Genomic DNA, 6,816 nt, shown 5'->3' on the forward strand with positions numbered 1-6,816 from the left:
TAGAACGAAGCAAAGTGTTCATAATGATACTTAAAAGAGGAAAGTGAATATATAGAAAAAGTTCTAACATAAACTGGTGAACATTATGTTTCTAATAAGCAGGAGTGTTGCTAGGCGCGGTGGCTCACAGCTGTAATCCCAGCACTTTGGGAGGTCAAGGCAGGCAGATCACCTGAGGTTGGGAGTCGAGATCAGCCTGACCAACATGGAGAAACCCCCGTCTCTACTAAAAATACAAAATTAGCAGGGCATGGTGGTGCATGCCTGTAATCCCAGCTACTCGGGAGGCTGAGGCAGGAGAATCGCTTGAACCTGGGAGGCAGAGGTTGCAGTGAGCCAAGATCATGCCTTTGCACTCCAGCCTGGGCAACAAGAGCGAAACTCTGTCTAAAAAAAATAAATAAAATAAGCAGGAGTGCTGACATACATGTCTGCTGACAAGGCATAGATTATATTCTTGTTTCTATATGTGTAAACAGGAAGGAGTGAAATAAAACTGGTAAGAATCATGGCCAGGTGCAGTGGCTCACGCCTGTAATCCCAGCACTTCGGGAGGCCAAGGCTAGCAGATCACCTGAGGTCAGGAGTTCAGGACCAGCCTGGCCAACATGGTGAAACCCCATCTCTACTAAAAATATAAAAATTAGCAGGGCATGGTGGTGCGTGCCTGTAGTCCCAGCTACTCAGGAGGCTGAGGCAGGAGAATTGCTTGAACCCAGGGGGCGGAGGTTATCCAAATTCTCCAGAAATATTGAACTTTCCAGGGAACTAAATTTTTGAGAGGAACTCATGAATATTAATAAATTCATGAGATAGACATAACTTTCTATATAATTTTCAGCATTTTGTCTTGTAAATAGTTTCTATTTATGAAACTTATATCTATGTTAATAGACAAATCAGGTCAATATACCATAAATAACAGGAGTTAGGTACCTAACAACTTAAAAGAGTACTTCATTTCCGGGAAAGGTATCAATTCTCTAAACATTAACATCTCTGAAACACAAAGGACATAAGAACATCATAATCTAACAAGTAAAGCTTTGTTATAAAAAACAAACAAAAAAGGGACTTATTCTAAGGGTAAAGGCTCAGCATCACACTGACCTGTGCAACCAAGCAGGTTACACATTAACAGTAACCCAGATCCTGCAACTGTAGTTGGATTAAGATGGAGCCTCTTCTTGAGTCTAGTTAATATCCTGAATGACCAGAAAGGTATAAAAACGACCCTAGAAAGGCAACATTAATTCTCCTCCTAAGGTCTGGTGGAGTCTCCCCATCTTGCATCCCCCTCTCTGCAAGCCATCTACCTCTGCCCACCTGGGAATAAGGGGTGAGGAGGACTTGGGGGCTGGGTGGAATCCTGTCAGTTGGTGAAGCCCTGTGGCAGGAAGGTCTATGTCGACATAGAGTATACCTTTCTTCAGCCACTGACTGCATGTGAATGACAATGAAATAGCTGGAGTCGACTGCCATCAGAAGCTATCAGTGATGAAGGGACTGAGCTACACAGACTAGGTAGGATGTGTATCAGATACGGTCACGACTCTTAGTGGGAACTGGGCAAGACAGAGAAGTTTGTGGTCTTGTTGCTGACTTACCGAAATATCTTGGGCTCTGCTTTTCAACTGGTTCCTCTGTTGGGATCAAAGGTTGGGAGTAGGAGACAATATCCCATGCTGACAAGGGCTTGCCCTTTATCTTGGGCACCTCATTGCTTTCAGCCTGTGCCCTTTCTCCACCTTTGCCCTCCCAGTGGTTGGTATGTGGGAAGCCCATCTCAATTTGTCTCGAACCAAGAATGAGGGTCTAGTCTCTGCCATGATAGTGGGATCTGAGGCCTTTCCTTAGCCAGTCTGGTGCCTGCCCCACACTGTACCAGACACTGAACTCCTGGACCCCCTCCTCCTTCCCTTTGTTACCCCTTTCCTTCAGCTCACTTAGCCCGGTGCTGTATCCAGCACCAAAAAAAACCTAAGTGTTTGTCCTCTGCTGGGTTTGGGGACACAAGGAAGCCTTGGGGTCTGGAAAAAGGCTGCTCTTATCTAGAGTTTACCCACAGGCCAGGGGGCTGCCATTCTCTTCACAGATACCCCTGCAAGAGGAATTTCTTTTGGGGCACAGAAGTGAGGACTTCATTTCAACAGAGGCTAGTGATAGTGGGGGCATGGACTTTTTTTTTTTCTCTTTTTTTTTGAGACACCTGTTGCCTCACTGTTGTCTCACTCTGTTGCCCAGGCTGCAGTGCAGTGGTGCGATCTTGGCTCCCTGCAACCTTGACCTCGTGGGATCAAGCAATCCTCCCACCTCAGCCTCCTGAGTAGCTGGGACCAAAGACATGCACCACTCTGCCTGGCAAATGACTTTTTGTAACATGTTAGGAGTTAATGTTGCAAAGTTTACCTCTTCACTTTCTGAAGACACGTGAATATAGGACCAATGTATTTGTGATAAGCAAATGCACTAATAGAGAAGGGCCATCTGCCCCTGCCCCAGCTCAGATAGAGGTGCTGAGCCCATCACAGTTATTACATGTCTTAAGTTTTGTTCAATTATAGCTCTTTTCCCTTTGCTGATGATTGAATTTACAAAAGAAAGTAGGCAGCTCAGAAGGCCCTGGAAGTCAGGAGGAGGGGCAAGGATCACCGTTGACTAGTTAGGGAGGATGAGGGTTGTTTTTTGCCAAAAGCCTAAGTAGAGTAATCTGGATTATCTGGCACCCTCCTAGATGGAACCCTAGAGTTCCTCCTGTGTGAAAGGGTCCCTGGATTTTCCCCAGCCCCCACCCGTCTCTACCTTCAGCCATGTTGATAGCAGAGAAGGTAAGAACTTACAGCCTGTTTCTCACTGGAGAGCGAAACTGGTCATCTGGCTTATGTTCATAGTACATTATCTTTACAGGATATCACACTTAAAAAGGCAACACACAAAAAATGTAAAATACTTGAACAAGCTTGTATTATAATATTAATATTGAGAGTATCTGCTTTCTGGGCTGATGTGATTCATTCATTATTCCAGTCTGGCTTTAGTCCTTTGTAATTTGTAGTAATTATGCTTTTCTTTCTTTTTTCTTTTTTTTTGAGACGGAGTCTTGCTCTGTCACCCAGGCTGGAGTGCAGTGGCACCATCTCAGCTCACTGCAACCTCCGCCTCCCAGGTTCAAGCGATTCTCCTGCCTCAGCCTCCTGAGTAGCTAGGATTACGGGCCCCCACCACCATGCCTGGCTATTTTTGTATTTTTAGTAGAGATGGGGTTTCACCACGTTGGCCAGATTGGTCTCAAACTCATGACCTCAGGTGATCCGCCTGCTGCAGCCTCCCAAAGTGCTGGGATTAGTGTCTGCCACTAATTAGATTAGTGTCTGGCCACCGTGTCTGCCCACGCTTTTCTTAATACAAAAAGAGAAAGTATAAAAATAAAAACTTGAGGCCGGGTGCTGTGGCTCACACCTGTAATCCCAGCACTTTGGGAGGCTGAGATGGGCAGATCACAAGGTCAGGAGTTCAAGACCCGCCTGACCAACGTGGTGAAACCCCATCTCTACTAAAAACACAAAAAAATTAGCTGGGCATGGTGGCGGGCACCTGCAATCCCAGCTACTGGTGAGGCAGAAGAATCGCTTGAACCCACGAGGCGGAGGTTGCAGTGAGCCAAGATTGCGCCACTGCACTCCTGCCTGGGCGACAGAGTGACTCTGCCTCAAAAAAAAAAAAAATTTACTCTCACTAGCCCTTTCTCAGGAAGCCACTAGTGGATTTGCCCCAGCATTTTGAGAGAGCACATCAAAATAAGAGGAAGCCAAAAATTCAGGAAATAGCAGGTCCCAAAGAGGAGAGAGGGGAAGGGAAGTCCCAGGATGATTGCAAGAAAGCCCTGCAATTATAGCTGTGCAACATCCTGGAGGGCAACCAGTTCAGATTGGGGCAGAAGGGCGGCTGCAAGTAGCCACTGATACCAGACTAAAAGTGAATTTCAACACTAGATGTCTGTTATCTCACATAACCAGAAGTGCAAAGTTGGCAACTACAGGGATGGTTCATTCACCCTTAATGATGTTAGAATTCTGAGTTGGCATCTCTGAATTATCTTGGCTCTTCCTCATAGCGAAAAAATAGCAGACGTAGCTACAAACTTCATGTTCTCAAATCAGGTAAAAATAAGGAGAATTTCTCTTCGAAGGATCCTCCCACAAAGAGAAAAATCTTATCTAACAGCCCCATCCCATCAGTCTTCCCCTCAGACTCCACTGGCCAGATGCCATTTTCAAAAAGTTTATAAACATGGTATTGTTTTTCCCCTTATTATACGTAAAGCATAGATGCCAAGTTTCACGTCTACAATGCCTCTAAGAGTTCTACTTTATCTACTGTTCACTGCAAATCCTGCCCTTAGGTCAAAACAAGCTTGATGTTGCTTTGTAACACATACCACAAATCCTACCCCTTAGTTGCCTAAGGTATATAAGCCCCGGGACCATGATGATCCACCAGGGGATCCACCATCTTATCTTGCAGCCACCCTGAAACATGGCTTCTGCTCCTGTGTGTAGGTCCCTATTAAATGTTTCTTTCTGAGAAACTGGATTTGTCCACCTTTCTTCCTTCCGCCCCTCAGTTTCCTCAGCTTTTGTGGCTAGGTTTGCATAGACCTGCCCACTACAGAATCAGAAGTCATGGCCTCAAGACTGTTGGGCTAGATAAAGCAAATGAGAGCATAGATATTAGAGCCAGAATGTGTGCGGTTTTCATCCTGTCTTTACCAGTCACTGTGACCTTAGGAAAGTTACTTAACCTCTCTTTATAAAACTTTTTGTATGTAAAATGAGGATAATAGTGTCTACCTCAAAAAGTTATGATGATTAAATGTTTACAAAGCATTTTAAACTGCCTGGCATCTAGTGCTACGTAAGTGTGCAAAACAAAATAATTTTGTTAAATGCCTAAAAACTTGAGCCTTGAAAACTGAGGTGGTCAATTCCATGAAATTCCAGGGGTCTATATATCAGGATCTCATGAACTCTTTCTCTTATAAACAGGGGAGGAAAAATAAAAGGAGAATATCATAAAATTGCCCTCAGAAAAACTCCTGACCAGGTCTATCTCCTTGGAGGGTCTGAGCTTAGAATGCTGTTATGCAGAATCAGATGAACTCGATATATAAACTCTGACACTCTAAACTTGGCCTTAAGTACCTGCAAAGACCCAGGATCCATTTGTTAACACTCAGATGATCACTGTGTTTGTTGTATAAAGGGAACACTGGAGTTAACTATTAGAACACTACTAGAACCATTTTTGTTTGTCTCTTTTTCGAGATAGAGTCTCATTCTGTTGCCTGGGCTGAGGCGCAGTGGCATGATCACGGGTCGCTGCAGCCTAGACCTCCTAGGCTCAAGCTATCCTCCTGCCTCAGCCTCCGGAGTAGCGGAGACTATAGGCACATACCATCACACCTGGATAATTTCAGTACTAATTTCTAGAATTTGAGAGACACAGGCAACTGAGTTTAGCCCCAAGTTTACAACTTCCTTAAAATTTAGCATAAACCAATGAGCATCCTCGCAAAGGGGAAATCAACATTGAGTTTTTGTATTTTTTTGTAGAGACGGGGCTTCGTCTTATTGCCAGTCTGGTCTCAAATTCCTGGGCTCAAGCAATCCACCCACTTCAGCCTCCTAAAGTGCTGGGAATACCGGTGTGAGCCACGGTACCTGGCTGGCATTTGTAAAAGGAGTGATAAAGTATGGGTTCCTATTTCCATCAAAAGAGAATACAGGCATGACATGGTGGCTAAGGCCTGCAATTCCAACACTTTGGGAGGCTGAGGCAGGAGGAGCGCTCGAGCCCAGAAGTTTGAGACCAGCCTGGGCAACAAAGGGAGCCCTGTCTCTAAAAATAAATAAATAAATAAATAAATTTTTAAAAAAGAGAATACAGTATATGGAGAGAATAAAATGTCTGAGTCTTATTTTTAAAAAGCTTTAAATGACTTTGCCATTTTAAAAAAACTTTGTGGCCAGGTGCAGTAGCTCACGCCTGTAATCCCAACACTCTGGGAGGCCAAGGCCGGCAGATCATTTAAGGTCAGGAGTTCAAGACCAGCCTGGGAAACATGGTGAAACCCTGTCTCCACTAAAAAATACAAAAATTAGCCGGATGTGGTGGTGTGCGCCAGTAGTCTCCAGCTACTTGAGAGGCTGAGGCAGGAGAATCGCTTGAACCTGGGAGGAGGAGGTTGCAATGAGCCAAGATCGTGCCACTGCACTCCAGCCTGGACAACAGAGTGAAACTCTGTCTCAAAAAAACAAAAAACAAAATAAAACAACAAAAAAAAGGTTTTTTTGTTTGTTTTTTTGAGATGGAATCTTGCTCTGTCGCCAGGCTGGAATACAGTGATGTGATGTCCGCTCACTGCAACCTCCGCCTCCCGGGTTCAAGTGATTCTCCTGCCTCAGCCTCCCGAGTAGCTGGGACTACAGGCGCACGCCACCACATCCAGCTAATTTTTGTGTTTTTAGTAGAGACAGGGTTTCACCATGTTGGCCAGGATGGTCTCAATCTCTTGACCTCGTGATCCGCCTGCCTCAGCCTCCCAAAGTGCTGGGATTACAGGCACGAGCCAGCATGCCCAGCCAAAAAAAAAAAAAAACTTTGTTATTTAAAAAGCTACACTGGCCAGGGACAGTGGCTCACACCTGTAATGCCAGCACTTAGGAAGGCTGAGGCAGGCAGATCACCTGAGGTTGGGAGTTCGAGGCCAGCCTCATCAACATGGAGAAACCCCGTTTCTACTAAAAATACAAAATT

The sequence above is a fragment of the Hylobates moloch genome, unplaced genomic scaffold, assembly GCF_009828535.3.
Source record: "Hylobates moloch isolate HMO894 unplaced genomic scaffold, HMol_V3 SCAFFOLD_1, whole genome shotgun sequence".
Classification (NCBI taxonomy): domain Eukaryota; kingdom Metazoa; phylum Chordata; class Mammalia; order Primates; family Hylobatidae; genus Hylobates; species Hylobates moloch.